Source organism: Schistocerca serialis, chromosome 4, assembly GCF_023864345.2.
Source record: "Schistocerca serialis cubense isolate TAMUIC-IGC-003099 chromosome 4, iqSchSeri2.2, whole genome shotgun sequence".
Classification (NCBI taxonomy): Eukaryota; Metazoa; Arthropoda; class Insecta; order Orthoptera; family Acrididae; genus Schistocerca; species Schistocerca serialis.
Window position 1 is genome coordinate 680,177,074 of NC_064641.1, and position 27,072 is coordinate 680,204,145.

A 27,072-nucleotide genomic window follows, 5' to 3' on the forward strand; every position below is an offset into this window, starting at 1 on the left:
TTAATCTAATTTTATATTTACATGTTGAACATGAAATGCTGTTGAGCTGCATAACTCGTTTACTAAATGCGAAGAAAACTCACGAATAAGTAATGGAATTTTAGGAAATTTTCCCTGAATATTGCTGAAAATTGACGAAGAAGGTCAGAATTTTTAATTATGCAACAGGAAAGAATAACACAAATTTGTATGTGGTACGAAAAAGAAATCACGCCGTGGAACTGGATCAGAGCACTGGTGTCAGCAACAACTTAAGCTGATGTGCCTTGGAATGAAATGGCATCAGATGATAATGTTTGCACTAAGCTCTGAGTCACACGAAATTTATTATTCGTTCATTTATTAACATTATATTAAGAATGCTGTTGTTATATATGTAGAGTGATCACAGTTAACAGCAGAAACTGACACATCTGAATGTATACAACAACAGAAGCAAAAACGTTCCAATAAAAAATCAGGCAAACGGATGGTTAAAGCCGATACCAGTATTTTAGTTCTGAATAACCGCGTTTTTCATTTTTTTGGTCTTTGTTGTAACAAGTAATTTCTTATTTTTTAGGAATAACTGAGTAAAGAAACCGAAATATCAATTAGCCATAGCAGAAGCGGTAAAATTTTTCGTTTTTAAATAAGCCTTTTTTTAAAAAAGTGTGAAATAACAATGCCGACAGAAAGGGACAACAAACACAGAGCATAAGAAGTGGTATAGCATTGTCGAGGCAATAACGTCGCTGTTGCCACGTGTCGTTGTTACCGATATGCGTGTCTTGTGCAGTGCTCAAGACTTGCCCCACCTAGTCTATACGGTAATTTCTGGATGTTGTCCTTACACAGAATGGCACCAAGCCTAGCCTGGAAATATTTGTACAAAGTGACGTAGGGTTGAATTACACTGTTTCATTTGCTTGAAAAGATGAAAGATTTGTCTGCTATTTCTATGAAACAACAGAAGAGGAAGGAAATTTTAGCTACAGTAATAAATTACAAAAATTAACAAAACTCCACACTCGGTATACAATAAAAATAGCAGCTGATACGCCGTCTGTGTGTACATATTATGCCTTTATCTGCTTGTAGCTCTAGGAAACGGACCACACTTTTCATCCTATGGCACTGACTATTCCTAACGCCGAAACCGTGGTATGATCTCCTATTACAACACGATTTTTGAGCAGAGTTTCATAAAATTGGAATCGACGGAAGAATGCTAATGATCTTCTTGTAGTATTCAATCATTTATGACTTTCAAGAAAAGAAATAAACAGTGATAGACTGTTTTCTTTCGTTTGTCTGGTTACTTTAATATTTTGTATTTAAACTGACTCAAAATTTTTAAAGTTTTATTTAATTTTTACGTTTCTTACAGGAAGTAATAGGAATAAAAAACCAAAAATCATTTATTTCGGAACTGAGTATTTTGAGCGGTGTAACATTTAAGTTAAACTGTTGTTGTTGTCTTCAGTCCTGAGACTGGTTTGATGCAACTCTCCATGCTACTCTATCCTGTGCAAGCTTCTTCATCTCCCAGTACTTACTGCAACCAACATCCTTCTGAATCTGCTTAGTGTATTCATCTCTTGGTCTCCCTCTACGATTTTTACCGTCCACGCTGCCCTCCAATGCTAAATTTGTGATCCCTTGATGCCTCAGAACATGTCCTACCAACCGGTCCCTTCTTCTTGTCAAGTTGTGGCACAAACTCCTCTTCTCCCCAATTCTATTCAATACCTCCTCATTAGTTATGTGATCTACCCATCTAATCTTCAGCATTCTTCTGTAGCACCACATTTCGAAAGCTTCTATTCTCTTCTTGTCCAAACTATTTATCGTCCATGTTTCACTTCCAAACATGTCTACGCTCCACACAAATACTTTCAGAAACGACTTGCTGACACTTAAATCTATACTCGATGATATCAAATTTCTCTTCTTCAGAAACGCTTTCCTTGCCATTGCCAGTCTACATTTTGTATCATCTCTACTTCGACCATCATCAGTTATTTTGCTCCCCAAAAAGCAAAACTCCTTTACTACTTTAAGTGTCTCATTTCCTAATCTAATTCCCTCAGCATCACCCGACTTAATTCGACTCATTCCATTATCCTCGTTTTGCTTTTGTTGATGTTCATCTTATATCCTCCTTTCAAGACACTGTCCGTTCCGTTCAACTGCTCTTCCTTTGCTGTCTCTGACAGAATTTCAATGTCATCAGCGAACCTCAACGTTTTTATTTCTTCTCCATGGACTTTAATACCTACTCCGAATTTTTCCTTTGTTTCCTTTACTGCTTGCTCAATATACAGATTGAATAACATCGGGGACAGGCTACAACCCTGTCTCACTCCCTTCCCAACCGCTGCTTCCCTTTCATGCCCCTCGACTCTTATAACTGCCATCTGGTTTTTGTACAAAATGTAATTAGCCTTTCGCTCCCTGTATTTTACCCCTGCCAGCGATGTAGCCGAAAACAGGTTGTTTCAACGATAACCACCGTCCTAAGTCCTAGCCGTTTGCGAGATAAACACACTGGCTTCAATATGAAACAGTGTCCTGCTTAATATAAATGTGTTTGAAATGTATACTGTTCTATCAAGTTCTCTTGTAATTGGCCTCAAATTCCAAAAATTTGATACTGTAGTCGGTGGAGCCTCCTAATCACACATCACAGTAATCACGCAGAAGGTTGGTTTCTGGATCCATGATTTTCGAAGGTTTCTGCTACTGCTATCGTACTCTTTCACCCTTGTCGGTTCTCGCCACTAACTGAAATACACCCTGTATACAATATTTGCACTTGGACGCCTGTAGCGCCCCTCTCAGCTTGGCACCCCAAGAGTGTCGTTTGGGCCTTGAAATTAGCCCTGATTGTGTCCACGTTCCATCTTCATGCTCTCAACTCAGTCCCTTTTTAAAATTTATTGGCTGCTGTAAAGTGCCCATATAGCCAGCTAATCACAGGAAACGTTATATTACAATTGGTTTTTTAAATTCATTGTAGATATTATTCCAGTCGTACCTTGGTACGATGTAACATAGCATGATTCAACATAAAACAAGATTTACAGAGTATACGAAAACGAGTAAACGAGACGAAAATGGAACGCATGTATTATACTATAAAAAACCTACTATTAACACAATAGCCGGCCGGAGTGGCCAAGCGGCTGTAAGTGCTACAGTCTGGAACCGCGCGACCGCTACGGTCGCAGGTTCGAATCCTGCCTCGGGCATGGATGTGTGTGATGTCCTTAGGTTGATTAGGTTTAAGTAGTTCTATGTTCTAGGGGACTAATTACCACAGCAGGTAAGTCCCATAGTGCTCAGAGCCATTTGAACCATTTTTTTTAAAACAATAAGAAATGATAAATCAGCGATGGTACACACTGGTGGTATTCTCAATTCACATTACTGACTATATGTATAAATCAACAATAAAATGTTCTTCATAAGTTCTTGTTTCAAAAACGGCGGGTAGAGAATTGAATATTTGTGCAGATCAGTAAGTATCATCTAGTCTCAACAGGAGAACAGTTTACAAGAACCATGGTTGTGTATTACAGCCATATTCAGACACGTGCAGATAGGATGTACATAGTGACATACATTTAGAGGCTGACCGTTCCATATTCTTCAGCGTAGCACGTAGGTATATAGTCAGTTAATTGAGTGTAGGTCGTCTCCTGGAATGTTAACTGCCAGGAGCATTAGATTAGCAGCACAGGGAGCTCTATCTTGATGTAGGTACTCTTGATGGGCTCGAACGGTACGTTATACGTTGCAATATCGTTGGATGCCAACAAAGTTTGGAGGCTGCTTGGGAACTGATGACTAACAGCCCAAAGATTACTTGCAAGGACGTTTATGCGATACGCGTTCCAAATACATTGTGGAAATATACGGTTTGGATCTTCTTCCTCTCCGCAAACAGATAGAGGGTGGCGCTATTGCCCAAAGTTGTGTGGCTCTCGCAACAAATACTGCCTGCAGGCAGCACAACACACTCCGGTTTCTGCAGCGATAGAAAATCGCTGTGAAATCTCTATGTCCTATGTAAATCACGTAAAAGAAATATGTAATTCGCGTGTGGTATATATGTTCATAACGTCTCAACACATGTGTAAAATCCGTTCTTAATTTTTATCCAGAGTGAAGTTCATAACTTTGACACCAGCGAAGTTTTTCCCGCCCGCGTATCGTTTTCAAACTAATCATGTTAAAGATCTGCAACGACTGAACGCAGCGAAATTCTTTTTACCAAAATAGCTCTCTCGGAAACAGATCTTACCAATTTTGGGCAGCTCATTTCTTTTTTATGTGTATCAGCTTTGGAAGATGACATTTCTTTTTGCATTTTTGTATATAGTTAGCTCGTACCAAGCGTGAAATTTAGAATCTGTATTTACTGCATAGTCGTGTAAAATTCTGAATTTCACATATACTATAGATTTCTACACTCTCCTCGTCCGCCCCCGGTAGCTGAGTGGTCGCCGGCACGGTAGCTCAGCGTGTTCGGTCAGAGAGCTGCGTGCTCTCTGTAATAAAAAAACTGAGTCAAGGAATGTACGATCAACGTGAACGGATGTCTTGTGACGTCCGCCTAGACCAAGCGCAACGAACTATATCGAACAAAAGAAAAAAAAGTGGTCAGCGTGACGGATTGCCGTCATACGGGCCCGGGTTCGATTCCCGGCTGGGTCGGGGAATTTTCTCCGCGAAGGGACTGGGTGTTGTGTTGTCTTGATCATCACTTTATCCCCATCGGCGCGCAGGTCTCCCAATGTGGCGTCCAATGTAATAAGTCCTGCACCACGGCGGCCGGACCTGCCCCGCAAGGGACCTCCCGCCCTACGACGACAAACGCTCATTTCCATTTTTACATTCTCCCCCCTACGTCGGTCTTTCGGCTATTTTCATTGCATAGTGTGAGGCACGCGAGACTAAACGTTACACCAATGTCCTACTGCAACGTCTCTGCTCTGTGTCGCGGAAGTTGTAGTGTCGAAGGGTGGGGGGGGGGGGGAGGGGGTAGGTGGTTGGTGGGGGATGTGAGCCCTGCCATTCGTTCGTGAATTCGTGGCGGACGCGGTCCAGCTCGCTAGCTGTCTAGCACCAACTAGTTTTTAAATCGGACCGTAGAGATGGAGCACATGCTAGGAAAGATTTATTTTAAAATCGTCTGTCATTGTATTGCACCTGAGAAATGGATAAAGGCTGAAATAGTAATAGCAAATTTTAAAAGTAAATGTGAGTCGAAAGCGACGATGATGCCTTTAAAAAAATGACTAACGTCACTATCGGAAAATGCCCATTGATGCCATTGATGTCTTGGGTGTGACAACTTATTTGAAGAGTGAAAAACTGCTTTCTGGGAATCAGGATGTATGGTCATGTGAAATCCACCCCGTTCTTTCAGCTCCCGTTAATACCGAGTTTCTTAGCTATCAGGAAACATTCAAAACATTTCGACACTGTCATCTAGTAAATAAAGTATGTGTTTGAGGAATATTCGAAAAGGTGTGCGATTCGAATGCAGTGTCAATGAATAGGTGGGTATCTGTTCTACTGAATACACTATGATGGCTGTGACTGAAACATATCATACGAAGTAAAAATATCGTAAAGCGATTTACTGGGAAATTGTTTATGGTACAAAATGGATCAGACTCATAAGTGGAATTTATTTCCCTTATGAATAAGGCTCATGGTCGCCGATAGAAATATGATATTTGCGGAAGTATTCCAATTTCTAGCTACTGACGACAAGATGAGCTGAGGGATGAAGGAGATGCGAGCAGTAGTAGATGAATATGGCGCGATATACACCGATGGTGCAATAGGTTTTTGAGGCTAAGTAAGTTAAAAAAGACATTCTATGAGAATTAACCGGTTGTCCAACAAAATAGTGCCTGCAGCATTTGCTTGTAATGGAGCAACTACCATAAAATTTCTGTGCAGTCGTTTTTAATTTCATACATAACATAAACGTTGATACTGTGATAGTGTGCCCACAGTATTGCTTAACTAACAGCCAGTGTTCCGCTGCAGGGCACTGAGGTATAGAGGTGACAGCTCTGCGCTTGTAATAATGTTGAAGATAAGTTGGATAGAGAGGGTAACTCATGAAGAGGTCCCTACTGAATCGAGTTGCCGCTCTGTTAGAGGCGCTATGTCACGAATCGTGCGCCCACTTCCGCCGGAGGTTCGAGTCCTTCCTCGGACATGGGTGTTTGTGTGTGTTGTCCTTAGCGTAAGTTAGTTTAAGTTAATTTAAGTAGTATGTATGTCTAGGGACCGATGACCTCAGCAGTTTGGTCCCATAGGAATTCACACACATTTGAACTTTTCTGAATCGAGTTGATGAGAAAAAATCTTTAAGGCACAACTAACAATAACAACACATAGGTTGGCAGGATATACAGGATGATTCAGGTGCCATATTTATGGGACTTACGCAACTCAACGCCTTCCGATACCATGTACATGATTTTCATTTTCACTTACCTGCTACACACCAACTATTAGTTTTACAGAAAAAATGAATAGGACCTTTCTATAAAAAATTTAATGTAGTTCAATTTAGTACTGGAATCCGTTTTTGCTAAAGGCCGTAGTTTTCGAATCATTCAAGACATACATATAAAAGAACAACTGAAAACGTTTCCCAGTACAAAATTTAACTACACTAAATATCCTACAAAAAGGTTCTGTTCGTATTTTCTGTACGACTAACAGTTTGCACGTACAGAGTGAGAGAAACTGAAAATCTCGCACGTCGTTTCTGACGGAATTGTTGGTTGCATAAAACCCATAGGTAGAGGCAGCAGAGGCCAAAGCTCGACAACCGTGTAGCTATGCAGAGATGAACAGTCTCGCGTGGAACAGATTACCTTGGAGTGCTGCATCAAAACAGTCTCCGCCACACTACTCCAAAGTTTTACAACAAAATATAGTATCAGAATTAAAGTGGGCAATGAATTATTCAGACATATTACATAAACGTTGATACTGTGATAGTGTGCCCACAGTATTGCTTAACTAACAGCCAGTGTTCCGCTGCAGGGCACTGAGGTATAGAGGTGACAGCTCTCCGCTTGTAATAATACCTCCTCCCTTTTTCTCTGGAGTAACCACGACGATGCAGCTACGCTGGTCAAGTCTTCGCTTTGCCGTGAAATACATTGCCATTCCTTAGGACGAGAAATTCAGCATCGCTTCTTTCATTTACATATATATATACAGGGTGGTCCATTGACCGTGACCGGGCCAAATATCTCACGAAATAAGCGTCAAATGAAAAAACAACAAAGAACGAAAGTTGTCTAGCTTGAAGGGGGAAACCAGATGGCGCTATGGTTGGCCCGCTAGATGGCACTGCCGTAGATCAAACGGATATCAACTGCGTTTTTTTAAAAATAGGAACCCCCATTTTTATTACATATTCGTGTAGTACGCAAAGAAATATGAATGTTTTAGTTGGACCACTTTTTCCGATTTGTGATAGATGGCGCTGTAATAGTCACAAACATATGGCTCACAATTTTAGATGAACGGTTGGTAACAGGTAGGTTTTTCAGATTAAATTCAGAACGTAGGTACGTTGAACATTTTATTTCGGTTGTTCCAATGTGATACATGTACTTTTGTGAACTTCTGAGAACGCAAGCTGTTACAGCATGATTACCTGTAAATACCACATTAATGCAATAAATGCTCAAAATGATGTCCGTCAACCGCAATGCATTTGGCAATACGTGTAACGACATTCCTCTCAACAGCGATGAGTTCGCCTTCCGTAATGTTCGCAAATGCATTGACAATGAGCTGACGCATGATGTCAGGCGTTGTCGATGGATCACGACAGCAAATATCCTTCAACTTTACCCACAGAAAGAAATCCGGGGATGTGAGATCCGGTGTGCTTCGACTACCAATCCACCTGTCATGAAATATGCTATTCAATACCGCTTCAACCGCACGCGAACTATGTGCCGGACATCCATCATGTTGGAAGTACATCGCCATTCTGTCATGCAGTGAAACATCTTGTAGTAACATCGGTAGAACATTACGTAGGAAATCAGCATACACTGCACCATTTAGATTGCCATCGATAAAATGGGGGCCAATTATCCTTCCTCCCATAACGCTGCACCATACATTAACCCGCCAAGGTCGCTGATGCTCCAGTTGTCGCAGCCATCGTTGATTTTCCGTTGCCCAATAGTGCATATTATGTCGGTTTACGTTACTGCCGTTGGTGAATGACGCTTCGTCGCTAAATAGAACGCGTGCAAAAAATCTGTCATCGTCCCGTAATTTCTCTTGTGCCCAGTGGCAGAACTGTACACGACGTTCAGAGTCGTCGCCAAGCAATTCCTGGTGCACAGAAATATGGTACGGGTGCAACTGATGTTCATGCAGCATTCTCAACACCGACGTTTTTGAGATTCCCGATTCTCGCGCAATTTGTCTGTTACTGATGTGCGGACTAGCCGCGACAGCAGCTAAAACACCTACTTGGCCATCATCATTTGTTGCAGGTCGTGGTTGACGTTTCACATGTGGCTGAACTCTCCCTGTTTCCTTAAATAACTAGCCATCCGGCGAACGGTCCGGACACTTGGATCATGTCGTCCAGGATACCGAGCAGCATGTATATAGCACACGCCAGTTGGGCATTTTGTTCACAATAGCCGGACATCAACACGATTTCGACCTTGTCCGCTATTGGTAAACGGTCCATTTTAACACGGGTAATGTATCACAAAGCAAATACCGTCCGCACTGCGGAATGTTACGTGATACCACGTACTTATACGTTTGCGACTACTACAGCGCCATCTGTCACACAGCGGAAAAAGTGGTCCAACTAAAACATTCATATTTCCTTACGTATTACACGAATATGTAATAAAAATGGGGGTTCCTATTTTAAAAGAAACGCAGTTGATATCCGTTTGACCTATGGCAGCGGCATCTAGCGTGCCAACCATAGCGCCGTCTGGTTTCCCCCTTCAAGTTAGACGAGTTTCGTTGTTTGTAGTTTTTTCGTCTGATGCTTATTTCGTGAGATATTTGGCCCGGTCACTATCAATGGACCTACCTGTATTTTCACTGCTCAAAGCTTCGAGGGGCGCTACCTCTTGTGCAACTATGGTATCCCCCACACCATACAGATTTCCTATTCTGCCCTACAATGATGCGCCGGACAGAGCAGCACGGAAAGCTACATCAAGTTGAGGGCCACGGTACCAACAACACTTCCCTCTTCTGAGGTACGACGTGCTGTTACCGTCTTACGTTAGCCCCTCTTGCCTTTGGAATTTGGTGCGTTGTCAGTGTGGAGATACGAGAATAAACAACTCGAGAACGGAAGCACGGATGGGAGGTTAAATCCTAATCTTCTTTTCTTCGTGCCGTATTTGAGTTGTTTCTCGTATCACCGCCTTCTTTACGCATTGTTTTCGCAGGGCGTGGCCGGCCGTCTTAGCGGCCGTGTTTTGTCAGGCGGCGGAGCACACGCGGGGGCTGTGTCGTGGCGCCCGCCCCCTAATGGTCAGAGGCGACACCCCACTCCAACCCCCACCCCGTGCACCGCCCCCTACACGGCTGAGCGGCGGCGGCGGCGGCGGCGGCGACCCTGCCCCAGGAGGCTTTTTCCGGTGGCACTCCGGGCGGCGTGGCGGCGATAACCGGATTAACAGCGAAAACACAGCATCTGCGCCACTGGCCGGCGACAGGCCTTCATGGGGCACTGGCTGCGACGCCGATGATATTAACGTCGGTCCCCGCTGCGCAAGAGCCCGCTGCAAAAAAACTGCTACTGCACTAGTGCGCGCAAAGTTAGTCGTAACACGCACTGCCAGGATGACTTCCAGGTCTCACGATAAGTCCAGATTTTCGTTCGTCTCAGCAGCTTTCTTCGTCGTCTTGGTCTTGCGTTTGGGTTACCAGTCATCTGATTGCACTGATGCGACCCGTCACGATGTTCACTTCTGAGCAAAACTCTTCGTCTCAGAGTAGCACTTGCAGCAAACGTTCTCAGTCAGTTGTTGTATTGCAATCTTCGTCTTTCCCTATAGTTTTCTTCCTATACAGCTCAGCATGAAACGATGTTAATGATAAGATTCTCTGATGACATTGCTATCCTCAATGAAACCGAAGTAGAATTACAGGTCGTGTTAAATGGAGTCAACAGTGTAATGAGTGCAAAATACACTACTGGCCAATAAAATTGCTACACGACGAAGACGACGTGCTCCACACGCGAAATTTAACCGACAAGAAGAAGATGCTGTGATATGCAAATGATTAGCTTTTCAGACCATTCACACAAGGTTGGCGCCGGTGGCGACACCTACAACGTGCTGACATGAGGAAGGAAAGTTTCCAACCGATTTCTCATACACAAACAGCAGTTGACCGGCGTTGCCTGGTGAAGCGTTGTTGTGATGCCTCGTGTAAGGAGGAGAAATGCGTACCATCACGTTTCCAACTTTGATAAAGGTCGGATTGTAGCCTATTGCGATTGCGGTTTGTCGTATCGCGCCATTGCTGCTCGCGTTGGTCGAGATCCAATGACTGTTAGCAGAATATGGAATCGGTGGCTTCAGGAGGGTAATACGGAACACCGTGCTGGATCCCAACGGCCTCGAATCACTAGCAGTCGAGATGACTGGCATCTTATCCGCATGGCTGCAACGGATCGTGCAGCCACGTCTCGATCCCTGTGTCAACAGATGGGGACGTTTGCAAGACAACAACCATCTGCACCAACAGTTCGACGACGTTTGCAGCAACATGGACTATCAGCTCGGAGACCATGGCTGCGGTTACCCTTGACGCTGCATCACAGACAGGAGCGCCTGCGATGGTGTACTCAACGACGAACCTGGGTGCACGAATGGCAAAACGTCATTTTTTCGGATGAATCCTGGTTCTGTTTACAGCATCATGATGGTCGCATCCGTGTTTGGCGACATCGCGGTGAACGCACATTGGAAGCGTGTATTCGTCATCGCCATACTGGCGTATGACCCGGCGTGATGGTATGGGGTGCCATTGGTTACACGCCTTGGTCACCTCTTGTTCGCACTGACGGCACTTTGAACAGTGGACATTACATTTCAGATGTGTTACGACCCGTGGCTCTACGCTTCATTCGATCTTTGCGAAGCCCTACATTTCAGCAGGATAATGCACGACTGCATGTTGCAGGTCCTGTACGGGGCTTTCAGGACACAGAAAATGTTCGACTGCTACCCTAGCCAGCACATTCTCCAGATCTCTCACCAATTGAAAACATCTGGTCAATGGTGGCCGAGCAACTGGCTCGTCATCAATACGCCAGTCAGTACTCTTGATGAACTGTGGTATCGTGTTGAAGCTGCATGGGCAGCTGTACCTGTACACTCCATCCAAGCTCTGTTTGACTCAATTCCTAGGTGTATCAAGTCCGTTATTACGGCCAGAGGTGGTTGTTCTGGGTACTGATTTCTCAGGATCTATGCACCCAAATTGCGTGAAAATGTAATCACATATCAGTTCTAGTATAATATATCTGTCCAATGAATACCCGTTCATCATCTACATTTCCGCAATTTTAATGTCCAGTAGTGTATATTCAAAAATAGGGTTTTGTAGCGAAAAGAGTAGGGAATAATATGGTGTATTGGAATCTGGATAAAACGAACCAGCTTTTAGAAAAATATATCTATGTTGCATTACTTATTGAATGCCCCTCGTACTATTTTGTACGAGTTCAGTTGTTCAGTTGTTCAGTTGTCACGGAATATATTTTTGTGTTTCGTAAAATTGTCGGTGAAAGTAAGCGCCCTCGCCTTCTTGCCTGAACCCCACTCCATCCAAAACCTCCCATGCATTCTTCAGGAAGAAGAGACAAGACGACATCATGTATGTTATGACGTGAAGTAACGACTTCCATAGTACTAAACGGAGCCGTAAAGAAAAAAAAAAATAACTGTAGGGCAAGGCAGAGGCTAGCAAAAATAAAAGAAGATGTTGGGAGTAAATGCTATTCTGAGACGAAGGGCTTGGCACAAGAGAGCACATCATGACGAGCCTTACTGAACCACTCGGAAGACTGATAACAAAAAAAGAAAGAAAAAATGCGGAACAAGTGAGGCTATTGCGGGACACACATCTGCTTGTTTCCGATTTTCATTGTTGAATCTTAAAACACACACACACACGCACACACACACACACACACACACACACACACACACTGCATGAAACCTAGATTAGCTTCACGCTACTGTGTCTGCAGTTTCTTTACTTGATGATGATGATGTTTGGTTTGTGGGGCCCTCAACTGCGCGGTTGTCAGCGCCCGTACAAATTCCCAATCTTTGCTCAGTCCAATCTCGCCACTTTCGTGAGTGATGGTGAAATGATCAGGAAAACACAAACACCCAGTCATCTCGAGATGGTGAAACTACCTGACCCCGCCGGAATCGAACCCGCACCCCGTGATCTGGAAGCGAGAACGCGACCGTGGGACCATGATTCGGGGACTCTTTACTTAGAGAGTTGTCACAGCGGTGAAGACGAGTTTCTGACAAGAATCGTACGGGTTACTGGTGGTGGCTGCTGCTGCGGTTGCTTGTGGTCGATCCCGTGTCCTAGGCAACAGGTGGCCACAGCTGGCGGCGTAGAGCTCATAGCTTTACTCGCTGCCAGCATGGCGCGCAGCTGCTGTCAGTTAAGTCACTGACAATGAGAGCAAATGTTTTTACAAGTTCGCGAACGGAGAGAACCAGCGTCGCCATACTCTTTTATTACATCTATACTATCACCTTTGAACTTTTCTTTCGCTAAGAGCTCGTTATTCTCATCGACAAACAGCAGACATCTGTTACTGGGAACGCCACTACCCAACACAATTACTTGCAAACGATTATTTGTGTCAGTTTTGTTACATTCATAAAAAGTCAAGGACTTTCAGAAAAGACTGATTTTATCGCGAATAAATAATATGTTACTATCTTATAATTTATATTACAGGAGACACGTGTGAGACATTGTGTGAGTAACGTGCAATATGTGCAAGGAAATTATATACCTCAATAAAGCATGAACTAAGAAGAAAGGGACTGGGAAGGAAGAGTTCAGATGCAATAAAGGACAATCGAACTCTTGTTATCGACGCTAAAACATGCCTAAACAGTTAGTCTGAACTTTTTATGGCAAACGTCCCTCGAGTGGTTTCATTTCGCTCCCTACCTCATCTCACCCTATTGCATTCTCAACATTTGTGCATGTGTTCTATAGTATACATTTTCATAACTCCCTGCTACATATTGTACAGTGTCTTGCAGAGTATCTTCATCGCCGGAAAAATGCAACATCCCCAGGGACTATCTTCAGTGGCACTAAGGTGTACTATGAAAACACTAAGGGTTGTAGTCTTACTGATTTATTTGCCACGGTTATCGGCGAGCAGAAAGCGTGTAATTGTGACATAAAGTTAGGCAGGAAGAACGCTACCATACTGCAAATCAACAGACGTACTACACAATAGTTGTATTGATCACTAAATAAGAAGCCACCAGCTGATAAGCCAATTACTTTATGTGAGGCTTTTCGGGTAGAATCCATCTTCAGACTGTGATGAACATCTTGGTGATCAGATATGTAAGGACCGCATGTAACAAACAAGGCTGTCATGGCAGATTGAGTCTGCAATTTTGTTCTTTTGTTAGCGCCGTTCTTCTCCTTCTTATAACTGCCATTTGAAATTTTGTTTACAGACTTCACAGGAACTAGGATCTGAACATTTGTTGTGACGTCATATTTTGTATACTGCTAGGTGTTGCCAGCTGTTGAATGGTATTGACAACTATCGAATTTGTTTTTGTGATAACTGTGATCTGTTTGTGTGTGCATGTACGTGTGTGTGTGTGTGTGTGTGTGTGTGTGGATGGGTGGGTGGGTGGGTGTGAGTGAGTGAGCGAGAGAGAGAGAGAGAGAGAGAGAGAGAGAGCGGAAGGGGGGGGGGGGGTTGTTTCCTAAAATCGAACAAGAGAGCGATACAATAAGCCCTAATAAATTTCGTTTGAATGATTATGTAATTATTATTTTAAATGAACTTATATGTTGCTTCTTACTATTGCTGGGAAGGTTAACTTGCAATGTTATGAGAGGGCGGCTCCCACAGCGAAGTTTTCATAGTTGAATTTTTATTTGCCCGTTTAAGTAATATTGTGTATGTTAATTTTTATCAAATTTGTTTTGCTGTTTGTTGTTTGGCATACGTTGAGAGCCTTGTATCGGCAGCGGTTGATGCGTTGCTGTTCTGCTGGTCCGGCGTAGAGACGCTTTTTCCTTCTGCTTCGGCAGCTCTCCCGTCATCGCCCGAGGCCTAAGTGTTAGCATGTCACACGCGATTCTGCCTATCTCCCGTTCCAGCCTCAAGTTGAGTAGTTTGTTGTTATTCTTTTGGTATCATGACACGGCGGCGGTGTCGCCGGATTAGTAGGTAATTTGCTCAGTAATGCTGCTACTGTAAGGTTCTCCTCGACGTGTGATGAAAGTCTCTGAACAAACTGAGGGTTTAATGGTCGTTATAATGTCAATTGAGTTTTAGGTGCCCAGTAGTTTATTCAAGCAATTAACGTGATTTATATGGAACAGGCATGTAGCCTATCAGTGAAGTACTACTGTTATTTCGGCTGTACATATGGGTGGCATTTGGGCAGCTTGGTCATACCAAGAGCAGAATAACCAGTGGAGATTTGTGCAGTTTAATGTCTTTTATTTAATGTTGTTGAACTTATATTCAAGTCATTCAAATGGCTCTGAGCACTATGGGACTTAACAGCTGTGGTCATCAGTCCCCCAGAACTTAGAACTACTTAAACCTAACTAACCTAAGGACATCACACACATCCATGCCCGAGGCAGGATTCGAACCTGCGACCGTAGCAGTCGCGCGGGTCCGGACTGCGCGCCTAGAACCGCGAGACCACCGCGGCCGGCATATTCAAGTCGTGTTGTGAGATTAGCCGAAGCTATTGGTCTCTTTGGCATTTGTTTGAAATTATCTATGAAGACTGTTTGGTAAGTACTATACTTATAGACTGTTAATTCTTCCCAGAGTGCCGCCGGAGGCTTATTGAATTAATTAACTGTTTGTAGTCCGGCCACCAACTGTCGCACAGTTGACATTTTTTGAGTACGTTTTGTGATTTTATGCATAATGTAAATGTACTTATGCACTGTGAATCTAATTTAAAAATTTTAACTATTTGTATGTATTTGACAAGAATCTTGGTTGACTCATGATTGAATTGTTATTAAATAAAAATATTTGTTTGGGAATGATAAATGACGCATCAAGTTGGGCCAACGTTCAACGTGTTTTGCTCAAACGATCCCGAACCTTGTTCTAGGTTTCAGTTACGTATAGCACCGCAACCTACGAACGAAGTAAGAGCATATGGACCGTCAGACCAATTGCGTGATTGGGTTGAAGAGTTTCTAGATAACAGAACGCAGCATGTCATTCTCAATGGAGAGAAGTCTTCCGAAGTAAGAGTGATTTCAGGTGTGCCGCAGAGGAGTGTCGTAGGATCGTTGCCATTCAAAATATATATAAATGACCTTGTGGATAACATCGGAAGTTCACTGACGCTTTTTGCGGATGATGCTATAGTATATCGAGAGGTTGTACTGAAATGCAGGAGGATCCTTAACGAATTGAATCTCAATGTAGACAAGTGTAAAGTGCTGCGAATACATAGAAAGAAAGATTTTTTATCATTTAGCTACAATACAGCAGGTCAGCAACTGGAAGCAGTTAATTCCATAAATTATCTGGGAGTAGGCATTACGAGTGATTTAAAATGGAATTACCATATAAAATTAATCGTCGGTAAAGCAGATACCAGTCTGAGATTCATTGGAAGAATCCTAAGGAAATGCTGTCCGAAAACAAAGGAAGTAGGTTACAGTACACTTGTTCGCCCACTGCTTGAATACTGCTCACCGGTGTGGGATCCGTACCAGATAGGGTTGATAGAAGAGATAGAGAAGATCCAACGGAGAATAGCGCGCTTCGTTACAGTATCATTTAGTAATCGCGAAAGCGTTACAGAGATGATAAACTCCAGTGGAAGATTCTGCAAGAGAGACGCTCAGTAGCTCGGCACCGGCTTTTGTTGACGTTTCGAGAACATACCTTCACCGAGGAGTCAAACAGTATATTGCTCCCACCTAAGCATATCTCGTGAAGAGACCATGAGGATAAAATCAGAGAGATTAGAGCCCACACAGAGCGGTACGGACAATCTGTCTTTCCACGAACAATACGAGACTGGAATAGAAGGGAGAACCGACAGAGGTACTCAAGGTAAATTCCGCCACACACCGTCAGGTGGCTTGCGGAGTATGAATGCAGATGTAGATGAACTTCATAAAGCTATATCGACTTAAGCGGGAATTTTCCACGATGTCCCACCACAAATTTCGCATTTTTGAACCGAAATTGACCGAAGAAAAAGTGTGATGTATTCCTTACTGAACGCTCCTCATAATTAGATGGCCCCAAAGTAAAATTTATCGACATACCGTGCTAATGACTCTCCTTTGTCTGCCTTGGCTATGAAAGCAAAAGAAGTAAAGCGATTTTAAACGCATGGCAGCTGAAGAACCAACACAGATGGGCCGCAGCCTTCAGGGCCTATGCGTGGGTGGAGGTGAGCTGCTTGTTGCTCCCCGGCGTCGGCAGCCTGCGGCCGCGATGCAGCCGCCTTCTGCCCTCAGGGTCGCCAACTCCTTGCGGGGCTTCGCCGGCCGCCCTGATGCGGAGGGCCTAATCGCATTTGGCGTGGCGCACACCCCGGGTGCCGCCTTATTGTGGTCGCGGTACCGATATTGCGGTCCACAATGCCCCCGGGACATTACGTCGAGGCCGAGGAAGGCGCCCCGCCATCTTAGCAGCGCATTGTCTCTCGCCGCTTCGGCAGCACCGCACCGTACCGGGCTGACAGCACGCAATTAAGCGAGCTCGGTCTTCTCACGTGTTAGGCTGGAGGAATGGTTCCTATTTTTCTGTGCTGCGAACAGGATCTCGTTATCCTATTTGTAGCGTTCCATTGCTCCTTCTTCAGACTTCTGTATTTGCAACTTTCATTTCTGCTTTTCTCTCCTCATATTGCATGAGGAGCGTTCAATAAATAATGCAACACTTTTTTTCTCTGCCAGTTTCGGTTGAAACATAGCATAATTTGTTGTGGGACAATTTCAGATAGGTGACGGCGCTATACGTCGATTTCAAAATGGCGTCTGTGACGTAGGTGCGTTCCAAGCAGAGAGCTGTCATTGGGTTTTTTTGGGGCGGAAAATCAGAATATCGCAAGATTTGGTAGGTTCCTGTTGAATGCCTACAGGGACCTGGCAGTAAACAAAAGCACGGTGAGTGGCGTGGCGTGGCGTCTTCACCATCACAGTAAAGTTCCACAAAAACTTATCCGATCTCTCGCGCCTGGCCGGCCACACACAACTGTGAAACCGAAGAAACGACGTCAGCGTATTCGTCGCCTCAAAATTCAAGCCAACAATATTCTCCTTCTCCATGACAACGGAAAGCCTCACAAAAGTCTGCGATGAGCGGCTCACAAAACTTCATTGGACTGGTCTTCTTCGTCAGTTCTACAGCCCGTATCTTCACCTTCCGACTTCCATCTGTTCGGCAGAATGAAGGATGCACTCTACGAGGAACATTACGTGGGTGATGGCGAGATTATTGAAGCAATAAGATGTTGCTTCCGAAATCGACTAGAAGAGTGGTACCACGCGAGCATACAGGCCCTCTCGTTAGAGTGGCGTAAGGCTGTCGCACTGAACAGAGATTGTGTTGAAAAATAGAGTTACGTAACCGAAAGCGTGGAGAATACTATTGAGTATTGGAATCTTGAATAAAACCAGCCTGCTCTCAGAAAAAAAGGAGTGTTGCATTATTTATTGAACGCCCATACTATTTTGTTTGCCCCACAGATCGTAAGGTTTTAAAGAAAGTAGTTTCTGCTTAGCACTACGAGCTGCTAACTAACAAAGTTTCAATCTATCTGATCCTCACTGGGCAACCTCTATAGAAAGGAAATGGATGGTAAAATTATTAAAAGTGGCAAAAAAATACGATATGCTCACATAAGAACTGTTATTACTGCCCACCTGATATCTTAATTACTTTGGTGTCCATGGTAAAACTATAAGAAACCATTATGTGTCACTGAAAATAAAACAAATAGTAGAGGAGAGTGGTGTATCTTCAGGATAGTGTACCTAGTATAATAAACAAAGGTCTTACGTATTTTTTTCAAATTACGGAAACTTACGATACCATCTCATTTCCAGCCGTGGTTGTAGCTGTTGTCGAATATATAGTGTCTGATTCATGTTTTTGAATATTTACAGAATGTTGTAGCAGTCTGACGGAGTTATCTGGTGCATGCTGTAACGTTGTCGCGTATATCTCGCTATTTTTACACGTCATTGTCTTATGCTACGAAAAATAATGTTCCTGTAAATGCCGCAACAAAATATAAAATGCAGCTTTGTTCTCAATTTTATTTTATAAAAGGCGTCTCTTATTAGAGATGTCAATTATATTTTTTTTAATTAACCAACTTATATTATGCTGCTTTATGACGTGGCTCAACATCCATACTCTAAAAACAATTAATTTAGTCGCTTTCGTAAATATCTTTTATTTACATAATATTTTTAAAGTATTTTCATGTGTGAAACACATCAACTAACTTTAATTTGTCTTAAATTTTAAAAACGGAAATGTGAACAGTGTTAAATTGAATCATCTGATGCTCAGGATTCTTCAAAGCGATATGTCACGGATACAATCTGTAATTCTGGCGCCAAAGGCTTCGAGCTGCCACGCACGACGAGTGGTTATGTACATTGTGACTTTAATTTGTTGTGCACATCGGTTGTGGTATGTCTGCTGAATCGGAAGACGTGAAAATAAAAAATTGATACGAAGAGATTAATGAATTTTACCTCAGTTTGCGCTGAGAGACCACTCTGGACGAACTTGTTGTTTTATTAATGTTATCAACTGGAATAGAACCCTAGACTCTTTTAATTTTAGCATTTTATTTTGAGCTGAATTCTATCTTTAAAACCAGTTATGTAAGGTGTAGACAGTAAAGCATTATTCTTCGGTTGTGCGGCACCATTATGTACCTTGAAAAGGAAGAAGCTCTTCTGCCATACAACATCTGATATTTCTTTAATGTGTTATCAGTTTTATCTGTCCTGAAAAGGAAATTTCTGTTAGGTTCCAATAGCTTCTATTTTAAAATGTATTTAACTTGTAGCTGGTTTTTGATAATACTTCTATTCTCATTCGATTTCACTTACTGGTTATCGGTGTGTAAATGCATAATAATGTAACACATAGAAGTTAAATACATTATTGACAAGATGTTCTCAACCGCAACACTTAAATTGGTAAAGAATACATTTTTCTAGGGACATGACTGTGTTCCACCTTCAAACAGTTTTTCATATTTGATTTGGGTAAACCTTACTTTTTCAGAGTGATTTTTGTGATTTGAGAAAGAAAACTGAGCACACAAAAAATAAATGCTTTCATTCAAAACTGGAATAATAAAATATATCAAACTTGTATTACAAGATTGGCTGGATGTGAAAGCCTGAGTTGTGTCTGAAGGTACGAAACAATCCCCAATGAGATAATGGAACAGATAGTTTTCTTACATATAAACGAAATAGTTCTACAGAACAAATATGCACAGTGTTAGCTGCCGTCATTTGTACACTACAATGTGCACTTACGTACTGTTCAGTTTTGTGAGCTAAATTCTGTGGATTGGCAAAATAGGCAGTTGACGTCTGTTAACGAGATACAGACAACAATAGTTCAGGTAGACATATCGACGCCACAAGCAGAAGATGTAGAGACAGGGAAAGTATATGAGGAAGATGAACAGATAATTCAGTGTATAAAAGGCAAGGCATGGAAGACACATACGGGAGATATGTATTTGGCAGTAGTCATGAGATAGGAGAAAAAATAATTGAGTTCTGCAATAAATTTCAGCTAGTAATAAGGAATACACTGTTCAAGAATCACAGAAGGAAGCAGTATAATTGCGGACTCAGGTACTGGGTTGTATGCCATATCAAATAAGGAGCAGATGTAGACCACAGTCACAATTTGGTAACGATGAAGTTTGGAATGTTTGTCCGGGAGTAGTGTCACTAAGTCTATGAAAACTAGTTTATTGATGAGAACGGTATGATTGAAAATTTTTCAAAATACTACCATAATGCGTCATTACATTTTTGCCAGAGAGTTTTCCTAGCTTTGTAGGCATCTGACAAGGCCGCAGGATTGTGCTTCGTAAATGACTGTGTTCACCTGTCGAAATATCGGCGGTTGTCGAGCGCTTTACGCAGCTGCATTTCCGAAGCTGTTTACAGTAACAGTACAGTTTGGTCACAGGGCCAGACAAATGAAAATTCGCTTCGTTGGTATTCAGCACAACTGGTGCAGCGTATTGTCATCAACATAGGTTGCCGCAGATCAATATTATCCCAACAGTGGATATGCTTGTATACATAAAATGTGCATTTGCAACTCGCTAATTATTTCACCTTCATTGTTGTTGTTGTGGTCTTCAGTCCTGAGACTGGTTTGATGCAGGTCTCCATGCTACTCTATCCTGTGCAAGCTTCTTCATCTCCCAGGACCTACTGCAACCTACATCCTTCTGAATCTGCTTAGTGTATTCATCTCTTGGTCTCCCTCTACGATTTTTACCCTCCACGCTGCCCTCCAATACTAAATTGGTGATCCCTTGGTGCCTCAGAACATGTCCTACCAACCTATCCCTTCTTCTAGTCAAGTTGTGCCACATACTCCTCTTCTCCCCAATTCTAATCAATACCTCCTCGTTAGTTATGTGATCTACCCATCTTATCTTCAGCATTCTTCTGTAGTACCACATTTCGAAAGCTTCTATTCTCTTCTTGTCCAAACTATTTATCTTCCATGTTTCACTTTCATACATGGCTACACTCCATACAAATACTTTCAGAAACGACTTCCTGACACTTAAATCTATACTCTATGTTAACAAATTTCTCTTCTTGAGAAACGCTTTCCTTGCCATTGCCAGTCTACATTTTATATCATCTACTTCGACCGTCATCAGTTATTTTGCTTGCCAAGTAGCAAAGCTCCTTTACTACTTTAAGTGTCTCATTTCCTAATCTAATACCCTCAGCATCACCCGATTTAATTAAACTACATTGCATTATCCTCGTTTTGCTTTTGTTGATGTTCATCTTATATCCTCATTTCAAGACATTGTCCATTCCGTTCAACGGCTCTTCCTAGTCCTTTGCTGTCTCTGACGTAATTACAATGTCATCGGCGAACCTCAACGCTTTTATTTCTTCTCCGTAGATTTTAATACCTACTCCGAATTTTTCTTTTGTTTCCTTTACTGCTTACTCAATATACAGATTGAATAACATCGGAGAGAGGCTACAACCCTGTCTCACTCCCTTCCCAACCGCTGCTTCCCTTTCATGCCCCTCGACTCTTATAACTGCCATCTGGTTTCTGTACAAATTGTAAATAGCCTTTTGCTCCCTGTGTTTTACCCCTGCCACCTTCAGAATTTGAAACAGAGTATTCCAGATAACATTGTCAAAAGCTTTCTCTAAGTCTACAAATGCTAGAAACAAAGGTTTGTCTTTCCTTAATCTTTCTTCCAAGATAAGTCGTAGGGTCAGTATTGCCTCACGTGTTCCAACATTTCTACGGAATCCAAACTGTCTTCCCCGAGGTCGGCTTCTACCAGTTTTTCCATTCGTCTGTAAAGAATTCGCGTTAGTATTTTGCAGGTGTGACTTATTAAACTGATAGTTCGGTAATTTTCACATCTGTCAACACCTACCTTCTTTGGGATTGGAATTAAAAGAAATTTCCTCCTGTTGTAGCAGTCACTTTTGGCGTATCGCGTATAAACACTTTGATCGGTAAGGACGTCAACTTATAGTGGAAATGTGGTTTAGTATACAACTTCAACAATTTCTTTTGGCATATGCAGATGTGGTGTAGGAAACAACTTAAACAAAATTTCCTTTGACATTATGTCAGAAAACTGCACACACGTCACAAAGTGTCTCATGACCTCAAGGGATTTCTTCACGCATGAACTCTAAACCGACAGACCAGTCATCCCGTTCGTTAGGATGTCTCGTTCCCAAAAGCACTCATGGTGTTCATTCGTTGCGCGACCCTACCACACTGTCAGTTGAAACAATGTTTCGGTCATCCTCGTAGCTCGTAACCCCATCCGCGCTATTTCTGATTACAACGAACTGCCTGTATTTTTCGGAGCAGCTGAGACTAGTTCGCAGAAGTGCTTTAATAACTGTACCAGAACGAGAACAGAAGAAAAACACCGGCCACTTCTAATTAATTCGGGTGCGGCAACAAGTCTCGCGCCCGCGAACCGCGGCGCAGGGCTCACGCTTCAGCTGTCGCAAACAGCTGGCGGCTACCACACCGGTAAACAAGTAGCAGCTTTTCTCGTTGCAAAGAGCCGTTCCGCTTGTAGGTATTAAAATGACAAACACGTCTCTGTAATTTGACAAACACATTCCTGTTCGCATCACTGAATTTTTATAACACCTTAATGTGGGATTGCTTTGGTCCTTTGCTGACAACTTTGGCCCACTGATCGGAAATTTTTTTAAAATTTCTTCCTGCTAAAATTACATCGTCGGCAACGGCCTTGCCGCAGTGGATACACCGGTTCCCGTGCGACCACCGAAGTTAAGCGCTGTCGGGCGTGGCCGGCACTTGGATGGGTGACTATCCGGGCTGCCACGCGCTGTTGCTATTTTTCGGGGTGCACTCAGCCTCGTGATGCCAACTGAGGAGCTACTCGACCGAATAGTAGCGGCTTCGGTCAAGAATGCCATCATAACGATCGAGAGAGCAGTGTACTGACCCCACGGCACTCCTATCCGCATCCTCCTCTGAGTGTGAGTCGGCGGTCGGATGGTCCCGGTAGGCCACTCGCGGCCTGAAGACGGAGTGCTTAAAATTACATCATTAGCACGGAGTAACCAAGGCAGAATGCATTTACCGTGTGTGAAGAATAATCTAGGAGGTGATAGTGTTTTGGCAGCACTGGGTTCACTGTTGATCATAAATATTTTAACAGCTAACGCACCCCACTAACTACTGCCTGTTAAACTAAAAATAAGGTGAGCGAAATTTTGCACTTTGCCATTATTAAGTAATTAGGTGAGAAGCTGTCATTTGTGTGAAATTCAATTTAGATAATATATTTAATAAAAACAAGAAACAAACACCTTCCGAGCAGGTCTTGAAGGCCAAACGGTACCGACCGGCTGCCGTGTCATCCTCAGCCCATGGACGTCAGCGGATGTGGATACGGAGGAGCATGCGGTCAGCACAGTGCTCTCCCGGCCTTTGTCAGTTTTCGTGACAGTTGCCGCTAGTTCTCAAGTACTCCTCAATTGGACTCACAAGGACTGAGTACACTCCACTTGCCAATAGTACTCAGCTGACCCGGACGGTGACCAGTAACATATTTAATACTGCTGCAAAATGGTACAAATTTTTACAAAATATGGTGTTACTTTAACCCAGGCTAAACAAACTCCGTAAGAAGACCTGGAATCTAATGGTAATTCTGAAAGTTTTTTGTTGTGCAAGATGTTCAGCACCAAAAATGTTGAAATGTAGATTAGCAGTTTGACAATATACTACAGTTTTGTATCACAAATATTCCAGAATTGGGACTGACGTGAGTGATGAGAGTACTAAAGTGAACTGTATGGGAAGACAAATGGCCAGAGCAAAAAGATAAACAATTTTATCCTTGGGAGGATTTGATATGAATTTTCAGTCACACATGACCAACAAAATGTGGCTACTTTTCAGTACCATAACTTCAGCAGTTTGTGTAACAAGGCTCACACCCATGCTGTACAATATCCCTAACATACGATGCAATATACTACATCTGCATATTAACTGTATAACTTTCTAAATAAAGTTCAATATTCCCTGTCCTTACCCTCAAAATTTAATGTTTTATTTGTTTCCTATGCTTCTGAATGTCTACTCTGGAGATATTCATATTACCACTTTTCATGAAGAAATAACGAGGTGGGTCAAAATAGCCCCAGCCGGGCATTGTGACAGAGCGGTTCTAGGCGCTTCAGTCCGGAACCGCGCTGCTGCTACGGTTGCAGGTTCGAATCCTGCCTCGGGCATGGATCTGTGTGCTGTCCTTAGAGCCATTTGAACCATTTTGAAAGTAGCCACGAGTGCGTGTAACAGTGGCCCACATTTTTATGATACCAAAACAATAGATGTGTTGATTATTGTTGAATAAGCTACTTAACTGATGGTACAAGTAACTGAGGATACTAAAAAAAGATATTTGGAATTTTCTACCTTCCACTATCCTTTGTTTTCTTGCATCACATAAAAAAGACAAAAAAATTGGGCCGGAGTAACACCAGGTTACGGTAGTAATGTACGAACCCGGTAACAGTCTCCCCAGAAAAAAATATTTTTCGTTTGGTCTTTCGTTCGGTATGTTCATTTCCTGCGTTTTAGAAGAGGTGGAACTCGTCCTGCTTCGATCGCAAAGTGTCATGGCGCAGGCTCAACACAGCACTTGTGACTAGCGGCCAAGAACACTTTGGTCGAAGCCAGTAGTTTTTCCGAACAATTAGTCTGCGGGCATGAAATCCATGCTGTGTGATAGGGCTCCGGGCTCATCTGCGAAGCAAATCGAGCCAAGAGCTCGATATTGTTTCCCTGATCTCGATCTGTATGGACACCGGCTGCGAGCGTTGTTCCATCCCCTTCTTCTAGCTGTGGAGTTAATTTCTCATACACAATAGCGCAACACCAAACTTAATTAACTTCAGACATTGCGCCTGAAGCCTCTCAAATATCTCTTAATTTATGTCAGCTCTTCTCTTCCTCATGGCGAGTGGTTACCTAGGTATTACAATAACGAACAATTTAATGTTGCGGGGAAGGCTAACCAAAGACTGCGTTTTATTGGCAGGACAATTAGAAAATGTAACAGACCTACTAAGGAGACTGCCTACAGTACGCTTGTCTGTCCTCTTTTAGAATACTGCTGCGCAGTGTGGGTTCCTTACCAGATAAGACTGACGGAGTACATCAAAAAAGTTCAAAGAAAGGCAGCACGTTTTGTATTATCGCGAAATATGGGAGAGAGTGTCACAAAAATGATACAGGATTTGGGCTGGACATCAGTTTTCGTTGCAATGGAATCTTCTCACGAAATTCCAATCACCAAATTTCTCCTCAAAAATGCTAAAATATTTTGACACCGGCCTACATAGGGAGGAAAGAACACCAAGATAAAATAAGGGAAACCAGGGCTTGTACGGAAATATACAGGTTTTCATTCTTTCCGCGCTCTATACGAGATTGAAATAATAGAGAATTGTGAAGGTGATTCGGTGAACCCTCTGCCAGGCACCTAAATGTGATTTGCAGAGTATCCATGTAGATGTAGTTGTTACTGGGCTCAGCATCTTCATTCTTGATCAAGACTCTCGATGTGACCCCCTTTCCTAAATAAACCAGTATGTCTTGATCGATACTGCTCTTAATCATGTTGCTTGAAGTCACTATTTGGAGCCCCCCCCCCCCCACCCCACCCCTACCCCACTGCCTACCATCTCGTCCGCCTCGAAACACGGCTGTGTATGCAAACAGCAACATGAGCACTGAATGTGTGGTACCTAATCTCTTGAAGAATCGCCAAATCCCAGAAAATGTGTAGAATTGGAAAAGATGCAAAACTTAATTTCCACCACCTTGATTTATCAAGCAACGTAAAAATCCATCATGGAAAAACGACAATATTATGAAAAGGCTAGATTGCTGCTTACCTTATAGGGGAAGATACTGAGTCGCAGACAAGCACAACAAGAAGGCTGCTATACATGAGCTTTCGTCCAAAAGGCCTACTTCTAACCTAGGAAACACACACACAAGCACAACTCACACACACACATAACCACTGTATTCGTTATGCATGTGTGAGATGTGCTTGTCGGAATGTGCGTGTGTGTTTGATACGTTAGGAGAAGGCTTTCCACCGAAAGCTGATGTGTAGCAGTCGTTTTGTTGTGCCTTTTTGCGACTCTACGTCTCCTCTATAGGGTGAGTAGCAATTTATTCTTTTCATAATATTGCCACCTTGATTTATGATATACGGGGTTATTCAGCTGCTTCTACATATGGGTTTTATGGAACCTGCAGTGTCTTCAAATACCACACGCACGATTTTCATATTCTCTTACACACTAGTGCAAAATATTAGTCGTACAAAAAATGAACAGGATATTTTTGTAGCAAATTTACTGTAGTTAAACTTTGTTCTGAGACACCTTTTCACTAGAGGCAGCAGTTTACGAACTACTCAAGAAAAACGTGCAAAAGTGACCTTAAAAAGCATTTTCTTGAATAACATGAAAACTTTGGCCTCCAGCGAAAACATATCACGGTATAAAAGTTAGCTACATTAAATTTACTCCAAAAAAGGTCCGGTTCATTTTCTCTGTACGACTAACAGATTGCACGTAGCGAGCGAGAGGAAATGAAAATCTCGCGTGTGGTTTTTTAAGGCATTGTGGGATGCATAAAACCCCTAGGTATGGGCACGTAAATCACCCTGCGTAATGGATTCTCATTAGCTTTCCATTACAAAAAAATGTGTGCTGTTACAATCACAACGGCTTCTCGTCTGCCAGGATACATTTTTGTTTCCTTAATTTAGTACTCTAAAGCACACTAGTAGTGCATTTAGAGTTTGAACAAAGTTATTTATTAAGACCAATGTGGGCTTAATATTCTTCTGCGCCTCTTTTTCAATTTACATATCATAGTTGCACGACAGAACTGAGGTCACTGTGGTCGTCCTTTACGATTTAGAATTAACTGTTTCAGATTTTTCCTTT

General features: G+C 42.6%; 1 protein-coding gene and 1 pseudogene across 1 annotated transcript in view; one reads left to right on the forward strand and one right to left on the reverse strand.

The window, feature by feature from the left end:
* LOC126474167 (prohormone-1-like) overlaps positions 1 to 27,072 on the reverse strand; it is a 309,902-nt gene that overhangs the window by 98,228 nt on the left and 184,602 nt on the right. The gene's annotated exons all lie outside the window — the stretch shown is intronic.
* Positions 22,808 to 22,925, forward strand: LOC126476035 (5S ribosomal RNA; annotated as a pseudogene).